The sequence below is a fragment of the Lissotriton vulgaris genome, chromosome 2_1 (assembly GCF_964263255.1).
Source record: "Lissotriton vulgaris chromosome 2_1, aLisVul1.2, whole genome shotgun sequence".
In the NCBI taxonomy this organism is placed as follows: Eukaryota; Metazoa; Chordata; class Amphibia; order Caudata; family Salamandridae; genus Lissotriton; species Lissotriton vulgaris.
The window spans coordinates 766,917,968-766,931,527 of record NC_141687.1 but is presented as its reverse complement, the minus strand read 5'-3'; the positions used below and the strand labels follow the sequence as shown (position 1 = coordinate 766,931,527).

General features: G+C 49.7%; 1 protein-coding gene across 7 annotated transcripts in view; it reads right to left on the bottom strand.

The window, feature by feature from the left end:
• The window catches only part of UBR3 (ubiquitin protein ligase E3 component n-recognin 3), a 2,118,328-nt gene that overhangs the window by 667,720 nt on the left and 1,437,048 nt on the right, over positions 1-13,560 (bottom strand). The gene's annotated exons all lie outside the window — the stretch shown is intronic.

Sequence of the window (13,560 nt, the reverse complement as noted above, 5' to 3'; positions counted from 1 at the left end):
TTGCCACACGGTATGTAAGAAAGTGTAATTTTGCAGTGCAGACAAAGGAGTAGACTAGTCCGGCCCTCCAGAGCCTGTGTCTAGGGAAAGAGACCCGATGGAGGTATTTGCATTGTATGAGCCGTAGGCATGCGCAATAGCAGCCCCATGCGGTGACTCCGGTGTGTGTGGCCCAGTCATCGTCATCTAGGGGGCCTAGGTCTTTTTGCCAGGCGTCATGTGTTCTGTCCAGTGTGGTGGGGCCATCAGTCACAAGTGTTTGTTATATCTTGGTAATTTTGTGGTCTTCTAATGCCCCCACGAAGACTTTATCCTCGATAGGATTACCTTCGGGTATGTCTTCTTGCTGTGTAATGTAGGGGGTGCAATGCATGGCGGAGTATTTATAAAACTGTGAGCAGGGCATGTCGATCTTTTTTAAGCTACTGGAAGGACTTTAAAGTATGACCGTGTAGAACTACCCCACTGTAGATATGTCAATAGCCTCCCAGCTCCCAACACCGGACAACATTGATAGCTGTGGTAGAAGGCCATTTGCCAAAGGGGGGTTCTGCTTTCTCAGTCTACCCCACCACCCCACTCGGTGCAGCGTTTGCCTCCTACTCACAAATATCGCCCTACTTGCTGGCTGCAACATTTAGAGCGTCGGACCCAAATATAGGATTGTATGTAATGATATAGTGTCCATTAACCAACGGTCAACCGCATAAGCTGTATCTAGTCTGTCCCCATACCCCCAGTCATTAAGGATACAAAGGTGTGAAGCAGCATGATATGCCTGGAAGGCCGGAGTCGCCATACCGCTGCAGTATGTAGACTAACAACAGGTTCTTGGGGCAACACAAGCTGAGCTCCCAACCCTGAGGAAGTAGGCAAGGATTACATTCATTTGTCAAAACCAGGTGGGTGGTATTGGATAGAGATGATTTTGAAGTTGATAGAGGAAGCAGGGAAACCATCTTGAATATAGCAGATCTGCCAAACAGGGAAAGTGGTAAGTGTGACCAAGAGCGCATCTGCTCTTTCACCTGTACCACAGTGGGGCTAGATTTTTATTCCAGGACGTGGGCTGGGAGGTAACAAATACACCCCAAGATATTTAAACCATCAGGGACCACTGTCACCTCTCATGCCCATCCGCCCAGTTGGAATCCATCTCGAGGCCATAAGGGCTTACGAGCATTCATATGAAGACAAGAGGTGTTGCCAAAGACCTGCATAATCTTATGTAACCTCAGGCCCGATCTATTAGGGTGTGTAAGAAAGAACAGTACATCATCCGCATATAGCGCTATGCAGTCCGAGACCTCTTGTGACCACTCAAAGCCAAGGACCTGGGCGTCCATCCTTACCCACGCTGCAGTCGGTTCCATAGCCAGTGCAAAAAGGTAGGGAGAGAGGCAACATCCCTGACGGGTACCTGGCAAAATGGAAAAGGTCTGCGAGGTTAAATCTGCCATGCAAACAGCAGTGGTAATGTCGGTGTAGAGAAGGTGGCAAACACAAGGAGATGAAGGACGGAGCGCTGAAACTTTTCAGACACTCACCCCCAGTCACATATCTGGGTTGAATCCATCATAATTCTTTAGCTCACTTCGCCACCACAGTTAAGACCCAGCTATCTGCAAATCAGTCTTGACCCTGTGCCTCATGCAGACGGTCAAGTCCAGCCTGGTGTAGAGAAGGTGAAGATAGGTGAGGAGGCAGGGACCGATGTTCAGTCGACTCAAGGGTGCGAAGAGGAATGTTCACCTAAGCGATTCAAAGGCCTTGTCAATGTCTGCAAGGAGGAGCGCCGCTGGTCCATCTAGACGATTTAATGTCGCGGTGGCATTATGGGTGCGGCGAACATTGTGCCGTGTAGCGCAACCTGTCAAAAAGCCAGCTTGGTCGGGGTGAATAAGGTCCGTAATATGTGATACTATGCGGTTGGCGATGACTTTGGCCAGGAGTTTAGCCTCTACATTAAGAAGAGATATTGGGCGCTTTCCAGTACGGAGTTCCGGGTGTCGACCTGGTTTAAGAAGATTACTATTTCCGCATGTCCCCAATCCGGTACAGCGGTGTTAAATCCAGCTAAGTAGGGGGCTATTAGTTGAGATTGGTATTTTTTGTGAAATTTGCAAGGGAAGTTATTCGGGCCTGGTGCTTTGCCTGAGCGCATGTCAGAAAATGCACTCTGGTGCACCTTGACGGTCAGTGGGGCATCCAGTTCTTTTCTCACGGAGTCCGCAGAGGCAAATCATCAAAGAACTGGTGTATTGTAGCAACCGGAAGGGTCTCCCTGGGAGTGTATAAGTCTGTGAAATAATTGGCGAAGCTTGCAGCAATTTGTACTGGATCAGTGTGAATCTCCCCGGTAGGACCGCGAATACCCGGGAAGGCTAAGGGACAGAGTGTCTGCTGACAGAGGCCGGGGAGTAGGGCACTGGATTTGTCTCCCCAGTGATATCTCCTACTGCGGCGAGCTAACCATGCAATTTTAGCCTCATCTAACAGTTCGCTGGCATATAATTGTTGTGCATTAAGAAACTGTTGGTGGGTCACGCTCCAGTCTTCCCCCCTACTCCTGCACTCCAAGTCTATGAGTTGGGCCTCTGTCTGTATCAGCTTCTCACAGGGCTGTTTACACTGTGCTGTGCAGAATGCAATATCCGCTGAGAGTTGGTTTCTTAGCCGCCCACAGGGTTTCGGGGGACTCTACCATCCCTGTATTGAAAGAGAAGTCATCTGAGTTGGCAGTATGATTGTCTATTCTGTATTGCTCGTCTTGCAGGTGCCATGGCGAGAGCCGCCATCGGAATGTCTGGGCCTAGTTGCAGCCCCACCAACACGGGGGAGTGGTCGGGGAGGCCCCTAGGCAGAATTTCTGCTGTCTCAATTCTGGGGAGGTGGGTTACAGGTATGAAAATATAGTCAAGGCGAGAAAATGACTCATGGACACCGGAGAAATATGTGTATTCTTGATCTGTTGGGTGAAGTCTCCTCCAGGTGTCTACCTATCCTAACGCCTGAATCAGTGACTGTAACCTTGACTCCCGTATTCCCACCGGCTGCCCTGTGCTGCGCCACCTATAAGTTTGTGGACATAGTACATCATTCCAGACTCCGAGAGGATATCCACCCACAGGGTCATCAAGCGCTCTACAATGTTTCAGGCTAGAGGCGGGGGGCATATACACTGCCTAGAATGAGTTGCTCACCATATATTGTACCTGATACTATAATATACCTCCCCTGGAGATTTGCCCATGTCTTGTCATGTAAGTAAGGAACTCTGCTGTGAATTAAGATCGCTATGCCGTGGGAGACCCTGGTAAAACCGGAGTTTAAAGTCTAGACGTAACCAAACCGCGCAAGTCTTATTACCAAACAGGTGCGTTTTTTGTAAAAGCAGGACATCTGTATGATCTCATCTAGAAGGCCATGGACATTCCAGCTGATAATATGGAGACTCCTCCCTGGGGAATCAGTCTAGACTGGTGGCATGTTTGGTGGTGGGGTATATGAATGTGAGATGACATGGATGGCGTGGTCTGATGGGGAACTGCGTGTGTAGTGAAGAATTATGGCACTGAAAACGAACAATAACTTTTCATCAACACCTCTCCTCTCCCTCCCCAATACCTCAAACATTGAAGCATCTGTCGCGGGGTTGAGAGTCCCACACCCAACAGGTGACAGAGTCTACTCCCTGCCAATGTATCCCCAATGAACATCCCTTGTACTTCAAAGCGTCCTAAGAGTCAAGGAAATGTGAATACAAAAGTATCCAGTATATTATTTCCATCAAGCATGTTATAAAACAGTGTAGTCAAGTCAAGTCAAGTCAAAAGATTTGTATAGCGCGCTACATACCCAGAGGGTCTCAAGGCGCTTGAAGAAGGGTGGGGAGTTACTTGTCGAATATCCACGTTTTGAGTTGCTTTCTGAATGCTAGGTGGTTCTGAGTAAGGCGAAGGTGAGTGGGAAGTGAGTTCCAAGTTTTAGCTGCTAGGTAGGAGAAGGATCTACCTCCCATGGTGGTTTTGTTGATGCGAGGTACAGTGGCAAGGGCTTGGTTGGAGGATCGTAGCTGGCGGGAGGGGGTGTAGAAGGACAGTCGTGTGTTGAGGCATTCGGGTCCGATTTCGTAGAGTGCTTTGTGTGCGTGGGTTAGGAGCCGGAAAGTGATCCTCTTATTGACGGGGAGCCAGTGTAGGTTTTTCAGGTGATCAGAGATGTGTTCTTTGCGCGGAATGTCTAATATGAGTCTGGCTGAGGCGTTCTGGATGCGTTGTAGTTTTTTCTGGAGTTTTGCTGTGATGCCGGCGTAGAGGGTGTTTCCGTAGTCCAGTCGGCTCGTGACCAGAGCGTGGGTGACTGTTTTTCTAGTTTCGGTAGGGATCCAGCGAAATGTTTTTTTGAGCATGCGAAGAATGTTGAAGCAAGATGAAGAAACGGCGTTGACTTGTCTGTTCTGCAGGAGTGGGTTAGGATGTTGTCAGCTCCGTCTGACCTTCCGTCGACCGCATGTGGGACTTGCTGCGAATCTTAGATTGTCTTTTGTAGCGCAACCTACAGCACTACTTGTCGGTGACCTTGGGGAGATTATGACTGGGGCCCCCAAACAAAGAATCTGAGTATCATTTGTGGAGTATGGGTGTTTGAGTTTTACAACTTCATCTGTACAGTTAAACACCTCCTCTGGTGTTTCGAAGAAGTGTGTCCGCATTTGATAGGACACCCTCAGGCAGGCCAGAACAGAAGGGAATATTGGATTTTCAGATATCGCAGGCGGGCTTTAGCTACCATAAAGGACTATCGGCTTTACTGAACCAGCCTAGTTTAGTCCGGGAAGATCATTATATGGTGAGGGGTGTAGGTAAGGGCTTCCTTCAGCCTGGCTTGTTGTAGGATAATGTCTCTGTCTTTATAATTTAGAAATCTAGCAATGATTTGCCTAGGACGGACTCCGGGTGCTGGTTTCTGTAGAAGAGCCAGATGTGCACGTTCGATTATGAAGCAGGGAGACATTGAGTTGGGAGGAAGCCAGTCTGACAGCCATTTGGTAAGGAAGTCCTCCATGCTGCCCCCCACGCATCCATCAGGAAATCCGACAAAGCGTAGATTATTCCAGCAGGCCCGTCCCTTCGCATCCTCCACTTGTGTTGCCAGGCCCTTCGTAAGAGTCGATAAAGTGGATACTTTCTCTTGAAGAGTATTTACCGTGTCTTCCACCGTCGAGATTCGGGTCTCCGATTCGGTAATACGTTGCACCGCATTACGGAGGTCCTGTCTAAGCAGCATGACATCTGAGCCAATAGCTCCAATCTTGGCCTCCAGCTTGACCCTAGATTGCGTGATAGCTGCAAACACAGCTGCATTATCTGGCATGGGCAAAGTCGGGTCTCCAGGGTCGGGTGCTTGGGCCTTAGAGCCGGTGTATTAGTCTATTATGCTTTGCTTTGTGTTGGCACTGGGCTGTTTGTCCTCAGTCATCTTATGTAGATTTGTAGGGGGCCACCCCTAGGCGCGTACCCAGCTGTATACTGGTATGTCGAGGCTGCAATGGCAATGATGAATCTAGCTGGAACAGATCAATGAGGCGGCGGGAGATCGCATTTGGGGGCACTACACTCACAAGTCACAAAGAGGCCTAGCTCAGCTGCCTCCACAGGCGGGCACTCCCCGCCCCTCCCAGCGGGTAACGCCATTCATCCCTGCTCCACAAGGGTGGATCCGGGATGTGGAGGATTACGAGCCCCAGTCTGTGTCCGTCCGGGGACACCCGACCTCCATCTTCCATGTGGGTGGGCAATGCGTGGACAGGGCGCCTAGCAATCTCTGCTGCCATCCGGTGTTGATCCGCCACCCTGTTCCACCGAGAGGAGACTGTGTTGTGCAGAAGAGACCACGTTTATTAAAGCTGCACAGGGCCGTGCGGCACACACTACAACCCAGCCGTTACGGCCCGAGCAGTCAGTACCAGTCTCTCGGTATTTCCTATCTCTGTTCCCAAATCTGTAGAATTGAGCCAATGTATTCCGGAGGGGGTCAAGTATCCCCAAGTCCGAGGCTGAGGGGCTGCCTTGCTCGGCTGAAAGCACCCGAAGCTCCACCTTGTGCCAACGAGAGGGGAGTGAAGGGGAAAAGTGGGGGAGAAAATACTCACCAGCGTTCTTGTCGCCCCGATCCAGTCAGGCCGATCAGCCCATGGATCCCACCCGCCAGCGACCTCGCATCAGGCGAGCCCCAAGCAGGAGAGTTGCGGTCAGGGCTCGGCCAGTCACAGTGATACGGGCCCAGAGATGACTGCACCGCGGCCCAATATTACCACTGCAGCCCGAGTGCAGGGCATAGATCAGGGCAGTAGCAACCAGCGTCCCTGATCCAGTTGCCTTCAGTCCACGCCTGGCCAAGGATCCCGCCCATGAGGGACCGTGTAGCAGCAAGCCCCAAGCTGGAGAGTTGCGGTCGGGGCACCGCCTCAGCAAGTCACAGCGACGCAAGCCCCAGGGCTCTGCACTGCGGCCCTATATAGCCGCCGAGGCCCAGGTGCAGGGAATCGATCAGGGCAGTAGCAGTCCACAACCTCGGTCGAGCAACCTTCACATGGTCACAAGAGGGTCAGCCGTCTCTGCTTGAGATGCACAGCACCTCCGTGACCTCTCTTGGATGGGCTGCGTCCCTTCCCTGCAGCGTGCTGCCCGCTCCGTTGTGTCCTCCTCCCCGAGGCCGGTGATCTCTAGATCTCGGCGACGCAGCAGGCTGATTTACATACCACGGCAGGCGCCTTGGAGGGGGTCTCGGGTGGCAGCAGAGCAAGGCAAGGAGGTATGCGGGGTCAGAGAGGTGAATTGATGAGCCCATGCAGCAGGATTATTGTTGGATTTCTATGGGGCTACTGGAGCCTTGCTAAGGTGTGCCCGCCATGTTGGACCTCCAGGCCATGCCCCCCAAATGTTTACATTTGAAACTTGCCATTTCCATAAAAATCCTGTAGAGGATTACGATTTTCAAACACGTTTTCAATGCCTCAGTTGAATGAACTACTGGTTTACCATAGAACATATTTCTTCATATCATGCTAGAAGGTATTACAGTGACTAACATATTTTGCTATAAAGGTATTGCTAGTGTCCACTAAGGTATAGAGCAGTCCACTATCCTTAGTGTACTTGCTCCTTCCACAGTGCAGTGCCATCAGGTAGCTGATGCTGCGGTCCCCCTCCTGCTGCTGCTGGCGCCACTAACCCAGAGGTCAGAAGTTCGAGGCCCTCCACCACCCGCAGGCTCCTGCCTGCGCCTCATCCCTGATGGCCCAGGGGTACAGTGTCACTGTGCTGATGCTTGACTGCTCTCCTCTTCCTCTTCTCGCTATTTCTGTCCCTTCGCTGTTAAAATTTTCTTTTTCTACCTCTTCCTTGTTTATTCTCTTGCTTCCTCTGGCTTTTTGCTTTTTTGTTTTTCTTCCTGCTTTGTCCCGTGTTTTGCTGCCCTCTCCCTCATTGCCGCAGCGATCCTTCGCGGCCCTGTCCCCTCCAGTGTCTTTTTCCCACACCTGCGTTTCCCGCCTCACAGCTGCCCAGCCCCCACATCACTACTTTATGGAGGCCGCTGCCAAGCTGCGTAGTGGGCATGCCACTGTTGCGCCCATTGCAAGTCCATCTGCGACTGGACCACGCCAAGCACCAGAGAACCTGCCACTTGGACCCCCCACCGATACGACGCAAGGACCCTCCTCGCCTTCGACCCAGGAAGATATGCCCCCTAGCCTCACCAAAGGCGACCCTTGGGCCTTTCGCCTGGCGGAATTGCAACCGCACCGTCAGTCAAGCCTTTGCGTCAACTTCCCCAACTGCCCAGCTAACCGACAGCGCACCTGTCCACCTCAATGGCATCCTCCTCAATGTGCTGCCCCTCCACAAACAAGCCACTTAAATCTGGAAATCTCCTTAACGCCACCTCTCCCGACAGTTCTTTCTGCATGGAAACCTGGACCAACCCTTGCTACCGACCAGACATCGCCATCACCATCCCCGGTGGCTACAAGATCACCTGCACGGACTGCCCCAACCACTCAGGAGGAGGCTTCGCCATCATCCAAAAAAGCACAATCTGAATAACCACGCACTCTAACGACGACCATGGAACACCTCCACTTCCAGATCTGGACCAACCATAACATCGCTCCTCTGCGGCACCCTCGTCTACAGGCCCCTGATCCCCCTTCACCAACTCCATCGTAGACCTCACCCCAACCTAGGCTCTCACATCCACCGACTACATCCTACTCAGAGACCTCAACTTCCACCTGGACTACCTGAGTGACCAGAACACTGCCGCTCTTCTGGAGAATCTTGCCAACATCGGACTGAAGCAGCTAGTCACCGCACCAACCCACACAGCGAGACACACGCTCAACCCAGTCTTCTCCGCTGTGAGAAGTTAGCCTGTCATATGATGTCCACTAGTTCTAGTGGACACCTTGCACCAGTCTAATCGACCCTTATTGATTGTGGTTGTAAAGTCAACCTTATAAAAAGATATCCTAGGGGTAGCAGTGATGAGCAGTCTTCAGGCTAAGCCTCAGAGAGCGAATTAAGCGAGTTGTTTTACCAATTATAATCCATTGAGTACCAAATGAAAGCACACCACACAAGGTATATATCAAATATATATGTATTTATTTTAAACACAACCCCTCTGCACTCTTTATGAGGTCAGAGGTAAAAGTACAATACAAGTTCCTTAATTAGCATAGGATAAGTTGCACAGTATACGTTTTGCCCTAATGCTTCACAAACCATATACTAAAATAGTGGTAAAAGGACCACTTGAGAATTAGAAAGCAGGCCTGGGGCATCGTTGGGGCTACTCTAAACAACCAAAGGTTAGGATGTAGGAGGCCCACGGGAAACGTGTGCAGTGATTAAACACAGCCGCGGGGTACCATTGACTTTCTATGGGAAACAAACAAGTTACAAATTTACAATTTAAGGACACTTCTAAATAAACTACGATGGAACCCTTTTGGACTTAGATACTAGGAGGGCCAATACCCTTGAGACTACCAAAGTACTCATGTTACCTCACTCACGGAAGCCGGGTGCATAGGTCTCTTTTGGTGTCAGGTTTCGTCGTCGATTTCAATGGAGATCTGCAAAGAAGTGTTGCAGGTGACCAGAGGAAAAGTGTCCGGGTGGATCCAAGGGTGGATCAAAGATCTGAAGAACCTGACAGCAGAAGGGACAGAGTCTGGGTCACTTGCCAGTGACCAGGATGGCGATGGAAAGCTGCCAGCCAATGTCGGGTGATTTCAGGAGAAAAGGTGAAGCTTGTCTCTTCAGCCACGAGGACCATGAGGTGGGAGCTGGATTAGAACTGTCCCACGAATGATCTAGTTGACTGCGGTGTCGGTATCCGGATTGGACCCAATAAGCCTTGGCAAACGCAACCCACGTTGGATGTCGAGATTGGCTTCGGTGCAGACCATCAAGGTCTGAGGAACTTCTCCTTTGCAGAGAAGTTGGAGCAAGCCTGGAGCAACCAGAAAAGCAAGTTAGATTCAAAGAAAAGTCTTCGGGGGGCTCACTAGCCAACGGGCAAGGAACCGCGAAGACGTGTCGAGCTGAAATGCAAAAGCAGGGTCCACAGGACACTCATGGAGTGGGGGCCTCTGAGCTTCGGTGCAAATGGTGCTCAGGTCTGGGGCTTCAAGCACCCCAATGCACAACTTCAAGATACCTTGTGAAGTAGGTGCAGCTTGCAAAATGCAGGATGTCCAGGAATTCCAGTCCCACGTCTCTCGTGTCCACCACGGGAGAGGTCTGGAAGTCAGTTTCCTGTGTCGCAGATTCTTCGGGATCCGGCAGGAGCCTCGAAAATGCAGACCGGCAAAGTTGCTGTTGGTGCCTGTTTGAATAGGGTGGTCACTCCTTGACCACAAGGGAGATGTCTTCCGTCTTCCAGTCAACATGGAATGTCGAAGGTCCAGGATATATGTTTCAGAGTTTCGTCCAGGGTAATCTAAAGTCCTAGGGACTGGGATCCTATACTTATACTAAGTTTAGGGGCTGGGCTACCTTTAAGGTCCCTCCTATGGGTGGACCTGTGAAGGGGGTGGTTACACCCCTTTCCCTTTGTCCAGTTCCGTGCCTGAGCTAGGGCAGAGTGCCCCAGCAACCGGTTTGAACTGGGAAATGCATGGAGCACTGAATGCAGCCCTCTCTGCCCCAATATACTAAAGCCTGTATGGGGAGGTGACAGGAAATCTATTGTCCAGGTCTCCCCTGCCGGAGTTTCGTTGAGCAGCAGGAGGGCAGACTCGAGTGTGTGGCAGCAGCATCCATTTTGTGATGCTGAGGCTCTGTTTAACTTTAACCGGGTTTACCAGTAACTACATGTCTTCTCCCTCTAGAAGGGTGGAATGCTACCCCCGCCGCCAGGACTGGACGGACCTTACACAACATGTTTTGATAAAGCTAAACCAAAGTTAGCATTAACCACGAGGATTATAATGCACTTAAGAGTATATGGTATGGCTATATCATAGAACACTATGTATATGCGTTGTCGCAAAATTGTCACCTCTGATGATTGCCTGAATGTTGGGGACATAGGGTGTTGTTAAAAGACCCCTCACACACCAACCTGGTTGGTGTAATGCTTCATCATCGGGGTCCCAACCAGGCGGCCGAGTGCCACCTGGTTGTGCTTCAACGCCTGACTACAGCGGAGCGGGTGTGGTGCAACAGTGTGGTGTGAACGAAGGTGAATTATGTTAAAAAAATACCTCTGGGAGTCCTTACCTAGTATTTTATTATTGGCGGCCCAGGGTATTGTATTAAAATATGTGATGCAACTAATTCTAGGGAAAATTGTCCTGTTAGTTGTCTGTCGTGATGCAGTCTACATGTTTCAGCCCCCTCAAGGTGACTTGCCCATTGATGCCACACCACAGACAGAGGGAGACACCCAATTCAGAGTAAAATCTACCTTTATGCCTCCACCCACGGCCATTCCCCCAGAGATAATGATGCACGAACAAGCAGGGTTTAAAGACATTGAAGATCTCCACGAAAACCGTATTTTCCAGAACCTCAAGACCGGAGAACGAATGGCGATACAATCCCTACGATGCAATGAGTCCATCGTCATAAAACCCGCAGATAAGGGTGGCGGGACAGTAATCATGGATAAAGAAGACTACCAAAAAGAATGCATGAGACTTCTTAATGACCCCAAGAACTACAAAAGACTGGACCAAGACCCCAGTGAAAATCTGAGATCACGCATCAACAATTTATTTGAAGAAGCTGAAACCGCTGGGCTCATCACAGCCAGCGGAGCAAAATTCCTGACCACCACCGAAGGCAAAATTCTCAATTTTTTTATAGCACCCAAAATCCACAAAAACAAAATGCCCCCACATGGCCGTCCAATCGTATCGGGCATAGGGTCTCTCCTGGAACCACTATCCCGCTATTGCGATTTATTCCTCCAGCCCATGGTGAAATCTACCAATACTTACTTACAAGACACCAATGACCTCCTAAGGCTCCTAGAAGGTCAAACCTACAATCCTGACACATCGCTTCTAGTGAGCCTTGACGTAGAAAGCCTCTACACAAGCCTTCCACAAGATGACACCCTCAGAATCCTTGAGCTCGCCCTGGCCAATACAGAATGGCAACATCGAACTTCCACAAAATTCATTTGGGACTGTGCCAAACTAGCCCTAAAGGACAATTTCTTTGAATTTGAGGGCAAGCTATACCTCCAAAAGTACAGTACCTCTATGGGGAGCGTTTTCGCTCCCAGCATAGCAGGTCTGTACGTGCATCATTTTGAGACTCAGTTCATCTTTAACAACAATGAACCCAGATTTCCGGAAATTAAATTCTATAAATGCTACATAGACGATATCCTATTGATCTGGGAAGGTACCACTGATACACTCTCCAACTTTTGCCAATGGCTCAACAGCTGTGACCACAATCTAAAATTCTCTCACAGCTCCAACCCCCAAAAAACTACATTTCTGGACTTGCACATAGAGGCAGAGGGTGGGTATCTGAAAAGTAAAACGCACTTCAAGCCCACTGCCCGCAACTCTACTACACTTTTCAAGCTTTCACCCAAACCCTTGAGAGAAAATCTGCCCTACGGACAATTTCTAAGACTCCGACGTAACTGCAGCCAGGTTACAGATTTCAAAGAACAGTCAAGAGATCTAAGTGCCAAACTCAATAGTCGAGGATACCCCTCAAAGATCACAGAAAAGGCAAAAAAACGGGTTAGAAACCAAAACCGTGAGAGACTCATTGAGGCACTACCACGAGAAACTAAGCCCATGCCGCTTACCTGTGTAACCACTTTCAACTCGGTCTCCAACCAAGTATCAAAAATTATCAAGAAACACTGGAAGATCATTGGAACAGGAAACTTTAATTGGGACCCACCTCTCATCTCCCACAAGAAAACAAGGTCCATAAAAGATGCCATAGTCATCACTAGGCCAAAACCTGTTCAGAATAAACAAAACACAATCCTGAATGCATGGGGACTACCAAGAGTTGTAGGACACTTTGCGTGTGGTGACTGCAGCGTATGTCACCTCACAAGTACTACTAAAACCTTGGACCTTGAACCCGAAAAAACATGGGAACTACATGCCCACACCAATTGTAATACATCTCACGTAGTATATCGCATCATATGTCCGTGTAATCTTACATACATCGGCATGACAAACAGAAAGGTGAAAACGTGCATATGTGAACACCAGAGCACGATCAGGTGCAAAAAGAACAACACTAAAATGACCAATAATTTCTTAGAAGTGGGCCACACAACCAATGACACGAGAAGGGTAATCATCGAAGCACTGGATCCAAACACCCCGAACATCCAGCAACAGTTACTCAACAAGGAACAGCGATGGATATATTGACTGGCAAGTCACAAGACTGGTTTAAACGACAATATTCCATGGAATAGCTTGAGCAAACGCTAACTGAAACATTCAGGCGTAGTCCTTGACTGGGAGACACCGTCCGTGTTCATCTCACCTGCTTTCCATAACTTGCCATTAATGAATCTACACATAAACCTATGCATTGCCTACAGTCTAATCAATTCATTTCATAAACAAACTACGGGATGTAAGAAACGTGTCCGCCTTTGTAAACACTACAAGATGGCCGCCCTCTTCTCTGACTAAAACTATGTGTCCAGCGCAAGCACACTGGCTCCACAACCTTGAAGCGCCACTTAACTATTACTGAATACTAATTCTGTATCCTTCATCCTCAATGTAGATATGTATTTACCTATAACGTGCCCACTTCTGGACACTTAAAACCAGTGTAAGATGGCCACCCCTTTCCCCTATCGAACTAACGCAACCAGCGCACCTTCTGCGCATGCGCATTCAAACCGCCTAACCAGGAAGCAACGCCCGCCCTGACTCACGACTTAACCGGTGGGTCCCGGTGCGTCCTCCACCAGCTGGGACACCGGAGGACCAGAATTAGGTTTATCGCGGAGGACTAAGCACAACCAAGTAAGGTCTCG